This window comes from Erpetoichthys calabaricus, chromosome 3 (assembly GCF_900747795.2).
Source record: "Erpetoichthys calabaricus chromosome 3, fErpCal1.3, whole genome shotgun sequence".
NCBI classification, from domain to species: Eukaryota; Metazoa; Chordata; class Cladistia; order Polypteriformes; family Polypteridae; genus Erpetoichthys; species Erpetoichthys calabaricus.
In genome coordinates, this window is record NC_041396.2 from 25,684,135 (window position 1) to 25,696,708 (window position 12,574).

At 41.8% G+C, this 12,574-nt stretch overlaps 1 protein-coding gene across 2 annotated transcripts in view; it reads right to left on the reverse strand.

Moving 5' to 3' along the window:
* The window catches only part of ngfb (nerve growth factor b (beta polypeptide)), a 72,299-nt gene extending 60,429 nt beyond the window's left edge, over nt 1–11,870 (reverse strand). For both annotated transcript variants that reach the window (XM_028796496.2, XM_028796495.2), the window contains exon 1: nt 11,805–11,870. The gene's annotated coding sequence lies outside the window, so the exon portion shown is untranslated. The remainder of the gene's footprint in view (nt 1–11,804) is intronic.
* Nucleotides 11,871–12,574: the final 704 nt, after the last annotated feature.

A 12,574-nucleotide genomic window follows, 5' to 3' on the forward strand; every position in this document is an offset into this window, starting at 1 on the left:
AGAAAACGGAAGGATGGATGGCCTTTAATAGACTGTGTTGTTGTCGGGAATGGAAGCAGAATTCTGCACACAGGACATGAGCTGGGCCCAGTAAAGGTATGCGTTTGGAAAACTAAACGCCATCAATGTGCTGTCAGACTCAGTTTCACAGTGTGAGCCAGGAATAAAGAACGATTACAAGATATCATCAGCAATTATTAAATTCGGATTATGAAGTCAGTTAATGGTGAGCAGTAGTGGTGCTCAGTACAGCAAAATACTGATTAATGATTTTTTTGTAGTTTAGAATCTCATTGTTGCTGTTTATTAAATTTCAGCAATTCCCAGGCTGACTTCATGGACTGAATTTCAGTTGCTTCTTCTCTTTTGTTGAAAGATATTTTCTTGGACTGATTTTTATTTTTTTTGCGTTAATAGCTGGAAAACTCCCTCGGAGGCCAAAATGAAATAAACACTGCAACATAATCTTTTTTAGCTGGCCACAGTTTCCTTATCTAACTAATTACTTGCTTTTGTTGAAAGGCTCTGCTTGTTCCAGAATAGACAGAATGTCAAATCTGATGTTGTTGTTTTTCTTTTTAATTTTAAAATGAACTGATTTATCTCTTTTGAGAGCTTTTTCTTTTTTAGCAAAGTTTTCAGAAGGTCACCTGCAGTCCAGTTCCTGAGGTGTGACAGAACAAAAGAACCTGCTTAACAACGCAGGCGCTCCTGTCAAGTGTAAGTTTTATTTTGCCAAAGTCTGGTCAGGTAATGAATAAGGGTGGCGCAGACGTCACTAAAAGAAAAACAAATTTCAATGGCCATATGAACCGTTCGATTTCATTTAATTGTCCATTTAATGGTCCAAACCCGTTCGATACATTTCAGAGTCGCAGATGATCAGAACCAATTCTTGTAGCACTGAGTACTTTACTGCCATGATAAAATCTGACAAGCCTGAATGCAGAATTTAAGTAATGGACATTGACGTGTGGGAGTAACATGGGCGAGATGAGCAAAGGTCAAAGCCAAAACAGTCACACAAAACAAAAACATTAGTGTTCTGTCAGAGAACTGACTGTATTGACTGCAAAAATGGCAGACAGTTAATAAAATATCTTAGTGTGAGGGTCAGGAGAAAGAACAGAGTCAAGGGCAAAGCAACGATCACGACCAAAGAAATAAACGAGAGAGACAACAGAGCCAAAAAGCAGGGCCTGCTCTTAGAACCGGTAACCAAAACCCAAAAGAATCCCAAGTTTGCTAACCCCCACGCTCGCTCATGTCGGGCCAAATTATAGACATCGATAAACCCAGCACACACATCTATGGAATGAAAGCTGGAAGGTCCAGAAAATAAATCCATGCAAACATGCAGAGAATGTGCCAACTGCATTAAAACAGTGACCAGACAATTTACGACCAGTGAACGTATTCCAAGCATTTGGAATGTGGGAGGATATCAGAATCTCCTAGACAAAACTCACATTTTCGTGGAGGAATGTACAAAATTTTACACTGAAGGGGCCACAGCTGGTGTTCAGGGTCCAACCGAATTGAGACAACAATGCTACCCACTTTGTCACTACGTTAGTCACTCTTGCTGAACTCATTAATTCTTATGAAGTCGTCGAGGACTTTGCTTTGTGGTGCTGGGACAACAATCTGCAACTCAAAATCAGTGGTGGACACCTCTGAGACCAGTCTGGGGAGGATGTGGAAGTGGTGCAGAGCTACAAGTACCTTGGGGGTTCACATGAACAACAAACTGGGCTGGTCTGACATCACAGTGAAGGGCCAGAGGAGACAGGACTTCTGGAAGAGACTCTCAGGTCTTTTGATGTGCACAGTGAGCTGCTGGGAATGTTCTGCCAGTCCTTAGTAGCCAGTGTGGTGTTCTATGCTGGAGTCCCCAAGGGAAGAAACTTGAGCTCAACAGAAGCACAATATCAGGAAAGCCTGCGCCATCACAGTGCGAACACTGGACACACTGGAAGCTGTTGTGGAAAAGAGGATGGTGGCAAAAAAATCTCCTCCATTCTCTCCCCGAGGAGCTCTCTTGGAGAACGTTTGGCCACAGGCTCATTCCACCACAGTGTGCTAAGAAGCATCTGTTGGGGTCCCTTCTGCCCACTGCTATCAGGCAGTTCAATGCTTCCACCCAATGTACTCATTAAGTTTATTTTAATTTGTTTGTTTATTTATCTATTGATTGATTGATTGATTGGCTGTGTTATCTGTGAGTCTGCCTCCGTGTTTTTTATGTTTCTGCTGCTGTATGCAATTAAATTTCCCCATGGGATTAAAAATGTTTATCTAATCTAATCTAATTTAATTAGACATCTACAAACAAAAGACCTGTGGGTGTGTGTGCACAGACTGGACTTTAAGGAGACTCTCAGGTCTTTTGATGTGTGTAGCAAGCTGCTGGAGATGTTCTACCAGTCCATAGTAGCCAGTGTGGAGTTCTATCTATCTCTCAATGTCAACAAGACAAAAGAGATAATCGTGGACTTCAGAAAATCACGTCTTGCCCACATCCCACTCAGCACCAACGGTTTAGATGTGGAGACTGTTACGAGTACCAAGTTCCTCGGTGTGCACATAACTGAGGAACTTACGTGGACACATAGCACCTCATCACTAATCAAGAAAGCCCAGCAGAAACTACACTTCCTGAGGCGACTGAAGCGAGCAAGTCTTCCCCCTTCCATTCTCACCATCTTCTACAGAGGCACCATTGAGAGTGTTCTGACCAGCTGCATCACTGCCTGGTATGGCAACTGGAACAAATCCGACCACAAGCGTCTGCACAGGATAGTGAAGACAGCAGAGAACATTATTGGGGTGCCTCAACCTTCACTACAGGACATATTTTACAAACGCTGTGTCCGCAAGGCCTGTAGCATTGTGCAGGACCCCTTACACCCCTCACATGGACTTTTCACACTTCTGCCATCCAAGAGAAGATACTGCAGCATCAAAGCCAGATCTGCCAGGTGGCAGGAGAGTTTTTACCCCCAAGCTGTCAGACTCCTTAACACCAGGCTGTTCCCTGGGACCTTCCACACGGCCTCAACCACCTCTAAAAACAGAACTTTTATACATGCGAGCCACTGTCCTACAAAGACGAGTGTGCAGGTAGAGAAGAACTGAAAACCTCATACTGACCTCTAAGTATTTTGATACTCCTGATATCCTTCTGCTGTGAAACATTCTGACCTGTCATTGTTTACACATGTCTTAAACAACTATTACCATACACTGATCATTTCTGTATGATCTGTATCTATTAGTTATTATTTATTTATTATATTACATATGACTTTGACTATGCTGTAGTCTCCTGAGGAAACAACCTGAGCTGAAAAGAAGCACAGTATCAGGAAATTCTGCACCATCACTAGACAAACTCTGAACACAGTGGAAGCTGTCATGGAAAAGGGGAAGGTAGCAAAACTAGATGCCATCATGAAAAATCCCCTCCATCCCCTCTAGGAGGCACTCTCTGGGAGCATTTTATAGATAGATAGATAGATAGATAGATAGATAGATAGATAGATAGATAGATAGATAGATAGATAGATAGATAGATAGATAGATAGAGTGCATCCGGAAAGTATTCACAGCGCATCACTTTTTCCACATTTTGTTATGTTACAGCCTTATTCCAAAATGGATTAAATTCATTTTTTTCCTCAGAATTCTACATACAACACCCCATAATGACAACGTGAAAAAAGTTTACTTGAGATTTTTGCAAATTTATTAAAAATAAAAAAACTGAGAAAGCACATGTACATAAACATCCTTGAGATGTTTCTGCAGCTTAATTGGAGTCCACCTGTGATAAATTCACTTGACTGGACATGATTTGGAAAGGCACACACCTGTCTATATAAGGTCCCACAGTTGACAGTTCATGTCAGAGCACAAATCAAGCATGAAGTCAAAGGAATTGTCTGTAGACCTCCAAGACAGGATTGTCTCGAGGCACAAATCTGGGGAAGGTTACAAAAAAATGTCTGCTGCTTTGAAGTTCCCAATGAGCATAGTGGCCTCCATCATATGTAAGTGGAAGAAGTTTGAAACCACCAGGACTCTTTCTAGAGTGACCAAGAACCTGATGGTCACTCTGTTAGAGCTCCTGAGGTCCTCTGTTGAGAGAGGAGAACCTTCCAGAAGGACAACCATCTCTGCAGCAATCCACCAATCAGGCCTGTATGGTAGAGTGGCCAGACTGAAGCCACTCCTTAGTAAAAGGCACATGGCAGCCCGCCTGGAGTTTGCCAAAAGGCACCTGAAGGACTCTCAGACCATGAGAATGAAAATTCTCTTATCTGATGAGACAAAGATTGAACTCTTTGGTGTGAATGCCAGGTGTCACGTTTGGAGGAAACCAGGCACCGCTCATCACCAGGCCAATACCATCCCTACAGTGAAGCATGATGGTGGCAGCATCATGCTGTGGGGATGTTTTTCAGCAGCAGGGACTGTGAGACTAGTCAGGATAAAGGGAAAGATGACTGCAGCAATACACAGAGACATCCTGGATGAAAACCTGCTCCAGAGCGCTCTTGACCTCAGACTGGGGCGACGGTTCATCTTTCAGCAGGACAACGACCCTAAGCACACAGCCAAGATATCAAAGGAGTGGCTTCAGGACAACTCTGTGAATGTCCTTGAGTGGCCCAGCCAGAGCCCAGACTTGAATCTGATTGAACATCTCTGGAGAGATCTTAAAATGGCTGTGCACCGACACTTCCCATCCAACCTGATGGAGCTTGAGAGGTGCTGCAAAGAGGAATGGGAGAAACTGGCCAAGGATAGGTGTGCCAAGCTTGTGGCATCATATTCAACAAGACTTGAGGCTGTAATTGCTGCCAAAGGTGCATCGACAAACAATTGAGCAAAGGCTGTGAATACTTATGTACATGGGATTTCTCAGTTATTTTATTTTTAATAAATTTGCAAAAACCTCAAGTAAACATTTTTCACGTTATCATTATGGGGTGTTGTGTGTAGAATTCTGAGGAAAAAAATGAATTTAATCCATTTTGGAATAAGGCTGTAACGTAACAAAATGTGGAAAAAGTGATGCGCTGTGAATACTTTCTGGATGCACTGTAGATAGATAGATAGATAGATAGATAGATAGATAGATAGATAGATAGATAGATAGATAGATAGATAGATAGATACTTTATTAATCCCCAAGGGAAAATTCGACAGGCTCATTCCACCACAGTGTGCTAGGAAACATCTATTGGGGTTCCTTCTGCCCAAAGGCAGTTCAATGCTTCCATCCAATGTACTCATTAAGTTTATTTTATTTTTTATTTATCTATTGATTGATTGCTTGGCTGTGTTATCTGTGAATCTGCCTCCTTGTTTTTTATGTTTCTGCTGCTGTATGCATTTAAATTTCCCCATGGGATTAGAAACGATAATCTAATCTAATCTAATTAGACATACAGTAGATAAACAAAAGACCTGTGTGTGTGTGTGTGTGTGTGTCCGGAGCAGTCCGCTCTGCTCATGCTCAACCACAGCCACTAGATGGCGCATGCATTCACTTTTACATTTTTTTAGTGCTTTCATGCCCCTCACTTCTCACTACAAAAGCCCTGTGTGTAGCAAATGCCACCGCACAACAACAATGTCTTGGTAATGACAAAAATGAAGAAACACAACGTAAAAAGAAAGGAAACGCCGCGGCTCAACAACATGCAAGTGAAACATCTCAGCAATGGAGGGCAAGGCTTGAAGTTTTCACTAAAAACATTGTCTATCTGGAGGTATTTTCTTGAGACAAAGAAAAATAGGACTCATATGCCAGAGTTACAGCTAAGATATGTCATTGCCAGTGTCTTCTTATGAAAGCTAGTGGGACAGCAAGCACAGGTGGGTCCACGTCCTCTGCACTGGGTCATTCTTAAGAGTTAGCTGATGCCTCACCAAGTTCATGAAAACAGTAAAACTGCTAGGGAGTCTTTGGAGTTTCTTTTTGTCCCAAAGACCACACAGTGCTAGTCTTATATATAATGGAAAAAGTTGGAATAGAAAATCCAATATTGTTGGGTTTCTGTTCCAGGAAACACATCAATGTTGTTTATCCATGGCAGTCAGTCATCTTTAACCCATAAAGTGAGCTTCTTTGTAGTAATACTGTAGGAAACAATGGCAACGGCATTGATAAGGCATCATCAGCTGCATCCTCTTTTGGCCACAACGGTATTAAAGTTGTAATAAAGACATATTCTGAGTTGTTGTATTCATCACAATATGATATCATTCACTTTGCATCTTACTGGATGCTTAAGCTATAATTACATAATGCACTAAGAAAGTATTCAGACCCTTTTACTTTTTACATTTCATTGTGTTGTAGCCTTGTGTTAAAATCATGTAAATTACCATGGAGGTCAGACTGGCACGCCGGGTGAATGAGGAAACAGCTTCTTGCCCAACCAGAGGCATATAAAGGATGGGCAAGCGGAAGCCAGAGGCCTGGAGAGGTTTCATCCCCCCCTATAACAGGTATCAGTGGTCCTCCCAAGGCATCCCAGTTTGGACACCCATAGGAGTACATTAGAATTGTAATCCAGTAATGCAGCCCTGTTGGGGTCCCTGGGTGCTGTTAGAAGGTGCTGCTAGGGGGAGAACCTTCCTGCTTTCCACATGAGCCATAAGTGCTTCCAAAGGGACAAACTGTGGCACCAGAAGCATTCCCAGGTCCAGCTTGAAAGGAGCCCACTGCCTCACCTGCATGAGTCAGAGTCGGAGGGCAGTGGGTGGCACTCAACCAGAGGAGTGGAAGGAGAGAAGGACAAGACACCTGTTTATATCGTAGTTTGGTAGCTTTTGCACGTGTGGTGATTTATTTGTGAAAATGAAATTCTTTATTTGAACCTGAGACTGTGTAGGGTGATATTGTGTCTGAGTTTTAGGACTCAGTGGCGCCCCTTTTGGTCGCACACGCGATATCGCAGAATGAGACAGAGAAAATAGGATTTACGACTTTGTTTAACAAATATATTAAAAGTTAAAAAAAAAAAAAACCCTGAAATATCAAATTAACGTAAGTACCCAAGAAGACCCATTGAAAGAGCTTTGGAGTCTTCTTGGGTGTGACATGATGTGACAAGCTTTGCACATCTGGATTTGGGGATTACCTGTTTTTCTTTTCTTTATCAGGTTGAATGAGGACCTTCAGTGGACAGCTATTTTCAGGTCTCCCCAGAGATGTTTGATAGGGTTCATGTCCAGGCTCTGGCTGGGCCACTCAAGGACATTCAAAGAGTTGTCCCTAAGCCACCCCTATCTTGTCTTTGCTTTGTGCTTAGGGTCATTGTCCTGTTTGAAGGTGTACCCTCAGCCCAGTCTGAGGTCTTCAGCACTCTGGAGCAGGATATCTCTTTCCCTCAGCTAGTCTAGTGTCCTACTCCATGTCACTGAAAACAAACTCCACAGCATATAATACAATACAATACAATTTATTTTTGTATAGCCCAAAATCACACAAGAAGTGCCGCAATGGGCTTTAATAGGCCCTGCCTTTTGACAGACCCCCAGCTTTGACTCTCTAAGAAGATAAGAAAAAACTCCCAAAATAACCCTTGTAGGGAAAAAAATGGAAGCAACCTTAGGAAAGGCAGTTCAAAGAGAGACCCCTTTCCAGATAAGTTGGGGATGCAGTGGGTGTCAAAAAAGGGGGGTCAATACAATACACTACCCCGAACAGAACACAGCATGACAATGCCACCACCCTGCTTCACAATAGGAATGGCATTGCACAGGTAATGAGCGGTCCCTAGTTTCCCCAGACATGACACACTAATCTTAGTGTCATCAGATAGGAGGATCTTCTTTCTCATAGCTTGAGAGTTCTTTGTGTGCTTCTTTGCAAACTCCATGCAGGCGTCCATGTACAGTTAGGTCCATAAATATTTGGACAGAGACGACTTTTTTTCTAATTTTGGTTCTGTACATTACCACAATGAATTTTAAATGAAACAACTCAGATGCAGTTGAAGTGCAGACTTTCAGCTTTAATTCAGTGGGGTGAACAAAACGATTGCATAAAAATGTGAGGCAACTAAAGCATTTTGAACACAATCCCTTCATTTCAGGGGCTCAAAAGTAATTGGACAAATTAAATAACTGGAAATAAAATGTTCATTTCTAATACTTGGTTGAAAACCCTTTGCTGGCAATGACAGCCTGAAGTCTTGAACTCATAGACATCACCAGATGTTGGGTTTCCTCCTTTTTAATGCTCTGCCAGGCCTTTCAGTTGCTGTTTGTTTGTGGGCCTTTCTGTCTGAAGTTTAGTCTTCAACAAGTGAAATGCCTGCTCAATTGGGTTAAGATCAGGTGACTGACTTGGCCATTCAAGAATTTTTCACTTCTTTGCTTTAATAAACTCCTGGGTTACTTTAGCTGTATGTTTTGGGTCATTGTCCATCTGTATCATGAAATGCCGCCCAATCAATTTGACTGCATTTAGCTGGATTTGAGCAGACAGTATGTCTCTGAACACCTCAGAATTCATTCGGCTGCTTCTGTCCTGTGTCACATCATCCATAAACACTAGTGTCCCAGTGCCACTGGCAGCCATGCACGCCCAAGCCATCACACTGCCTCCACCATATTTTACAGATGATGTGGTTTGCTTTGGATAATGAGCTGTTCCACGCCTTCTCCATACTTTTTTCTTGCCATCATTCTGGTAGAGGTTGATCTTGGTTTCATCTGTCCAAAGAATATTTTTCCAGAACTGTGCTGGCTTTTTTAGATGTTCTTTAGCAAAATCCAATCTAGCCTTTCTATTCTTGAGGCTTATGAGTGGCTTGCACCTTGCAGTGCACCCTCTGTATTTACTTTCATGCAGTCTTCACTTTATGGTAGACTTGGATATCGATACGCCTACCCCCTGGAGAGTGTTGTTCACTTGGTTGACTGTTGTGAAGGGGTTTCTCTTCACCATGGAAATGATTCTGCGATCATCCACCACTATTGTCTTCCGTGGACGTCCAGGTCTTTTTGTGTTGCTGAGTTCACCAGTGCTTGCTTTCTTTCTCAGGATGTCCCAAACTGTAGATTTTGCCACTCGTAATATTGTACCAATTTCTCGGATGGGTTTTTTCTGTTTTCACAGCTTAAGGATGGCTTCTTTCACCTGCATGGAGAGCTCCTTTGACCGCATGTTGTCTGTTCACAGCAAAATCTTCCACATGCAAGCACCACACCTCAAATCATCTCCAGGCCTTTTATCTGCTTAATTGATAATGACATAACGACGGACTTGACCACACCTGCCCATGAAATAGCCTTTGAGTCAATTGTCCAATTACTTTTGAGCCCCTGAAATGAAGGGATTGTGTTCAAAAAATGCTTTAGTTGCCTCACATTTTTATGCAATCGTTTTGTTCACCCCACTGAATTAAAGCTGAAAGTCTGCACTTCAACTGCATCGGAGTTGTTTCATTTAAAATTCATTGTGGTAATGAACAGAACCAAAATTAGAAAAAAGTTGTCTCTGTCCAAATATTTATGGACCTAACTGTATCTTCTACTGAGGATAGCCATCTGTCTTGCCACTTTGCCATTGAGCCCAAATGGTTGAAGTGTCTCTGTGATGTTCGTCCTTCTTGAAATTTCTTCCATCTAAACACAGCATCTCTGGAGCTCACCTAGAGTGACCATTGGACTCCCAGTCACCTCTCTTACAACGGCTCTTCTGCCACAATTGCTCAGTTTGTCCAGGTATCCAGCTCTGAGAAGAGTTGTGGTTGTTCCAAATACCCTTTATTTAAGAATTATGCAGGGCATTGTGCTTTGGGGGACCTTTAATGCTGCTGACATCTTTTTGTAGCCTTCCCCAGATCTGTTGCTTTGAACACAATTTTGTCTCTAAGCCCTGTACGCCATTCATTCAAACTCATGGCTCAACTGTAAGACCTTCTAGAGACAGATATGTCCCTTTCTTTATCAGGTCTAATCAACTGAATTGACCAAAGTTGAACTCCAAGAAAAGTGTGGAAACATCTCAGCGATGATCACATCCAATCAACTGAATTGAGCACAGGTGGACTCCAAACAGAGTTTAGAAACATCTCAATGATGGTCAATACGCTGAGATACACCTGAGCCAAGCTTGAAGTGTCATCGCAAAGGGTCTGAATACTTGAGCCAATGTGATATACAGGTATTTAAATAAATTTTCACAGAGCCAATGTGATATATTTAAATAAATTTTCAACAATTCCTAAAATCCTGTCTTTGATTTGTAATTCTGGATTATTGAGTGTTGCTTGATGAAGGAAAAAATAATAATTTTAAAGATTTCTTAACACAAGGCTCCCCTTCTATTTTCCTTTTATCTGCTCCCCTTGAGGGTCATCTTTTACAAACATGATGTCACGTATCATTGTTATGCTGAGGATACGCAGCTATACTTCAAAGTTAGTTCTGATGTCACTTCATCTGTAAAAAAGTTGTTGAAATGCTTTGAGGATATTAAATATTGAATGGCACAAAATGTCTTACAATTAAACGAAAATAAAACAGATGTTATTATTTTTTGTCCTACCACATTTGCAGTTGAAATCAACACTCAGTTAGGCTCCTTGGCAGCAATGATTCATAATAATGTCAGAAATCGCGGTATCTATCACTTTTGAGTCGTCACTAAGTTTTGGCAAACAAATCTCCATGGTAGTAAAGTCCAGTTTTTACCAACTGAGGCAAATTTCTAAACTAAAATCCTTTCTATCACAGAAGGACTTGGAAACAGTCATTCACGTCTTTATTACATCTCGACTAGATTATTCTAATTCCTCATATGTGGGTCTGCCAAAATCTGCTCTGTCGCGCCTTCAGCTGGTTCAGAACGTGGAAGCTAGATTTTTGATTGGGTCAAGAAAAAGGGATCACATCTCCCCCATTTTAGCCTACCAGTGAGGTGTCGCAATGATTTTAAAATCTTGTTGTTTATTTTTAAAACCTTGCATGGTCTCACTACAAAATATATCTGTGACCTCCTTCACTCCTATGTGGTACCAAGAGCTCTGAGGTCATCTGGATAACTTCTCCTTGTAGTGCCATTATCTTGTCTGAAGTCGGGAGGAGACCGAGCTTTCTCAGTTGTTGCTCCTTGAATTTTCACATCAGGTCTTCATCCTGTATCAAGGTTTTTAAAAGTCGGCTTAAGACCTACTTGTTTTCTTCCGCCTTTCACTATGTATAATGGGATTGTGGTGGATGTTATAATTGGTTGTTTTATTAATTGTGGCCAGTGTGGTGGCACTGTGTCTAAAAGATCTGAGCTGGTAATTCGAAGGTTGCCTGTTTGAATGCTGGCAGTGACAGAAGGAATTCTACACCACTGGGCACTTGAGCAAGGCCCTTAACCTGCAATTGCTCCAGGGGTGCTTTACAAATAGCTGACCCTGCGTTCAGCCTCTAAAACTCTGTAGTAAGTTGGGATGTGCGAAAAATTAATTCAGTATACCAAACATGAGCATGGGAAAGGTGCTGCGCTTCGGTCAGTTGTAATGCTGTGTTTTTAAGCGCTTAACAAATAAAAATGGTATGGTATGGTATTATTAAACAAAAAAAACATGCATTAGTGTATCAAGCCTGCATTCATACTAATCTCCTTTCAAAAAACAGAAGCAGACTTTGAGAAAAGAATGCAGAATAAAAGGTGAAGCATTCATGCCTGAACTTCCCTTTCTTAGTCACTGCCGGGGGGCTTTATAAATAAGATTAACTTAAAACATTACCAAATTTCAACAATAAAAGCAACCTATGCTTACCTATCTGTGGCGGCAGTCACTCCGAAGTGTGTGAGTGTGAGATTACCTCCTGTAGGAACAGCACCTACAATGAAAAAAGAGTAAAAATTAAAATCAGTAAGGTGACCGCAGGTGCCCATTTTAAGATGAAGGTGGTGACAGAGTGCCCTCCATAATATTTGGGTTTGGGTTTACTTGATTTAACTCTTAGCATCACCGTTTAAAATTACAAGTCAAACAAAATTCTTGTTTTTGAGCCTCACTATGGCTTCTTTGACTTTCATTGGGACAGCTTTTGTCCTCATGTTGAACACCGTCAACCACAAACTCTAAAGGGTAGAAGCAAGCTGAGGAAACTTATGAAGCCATGAAACAAGCCGGAGGAACAACAAACACCCTCTGACTCCAATTGTCCCAGATGTTATGGTGTCCTGAAATGGGGGCACCCTGTAGGAAAAGTGTTGTCATTTCTTCACGGTGTGGCCGAAATGTATGCAAACCCCCTTAAATGAAAGTCTGCCATGTGCACTTTAATCACGTGTGAATTGTTTGATTTGTAATTTTAAACTGTGGAGCAGAGGTGTTAGTCAAGAAGAAATGTGTCTTTGACCCAGACAGTATGGAGGGCAGTGTAGCTGACAAGGGTGACTATTTGAGGTTCTGAGTGTTACTGAGGAGCTACCAGACAGACTTCAAACTCACAACTACAGTAAGTAGGATTGCACCTTACCATCTGAACAGTGAACCTCAGGCCCACCTGACTACATGTCTGGTCATTCAGGCATATAAGG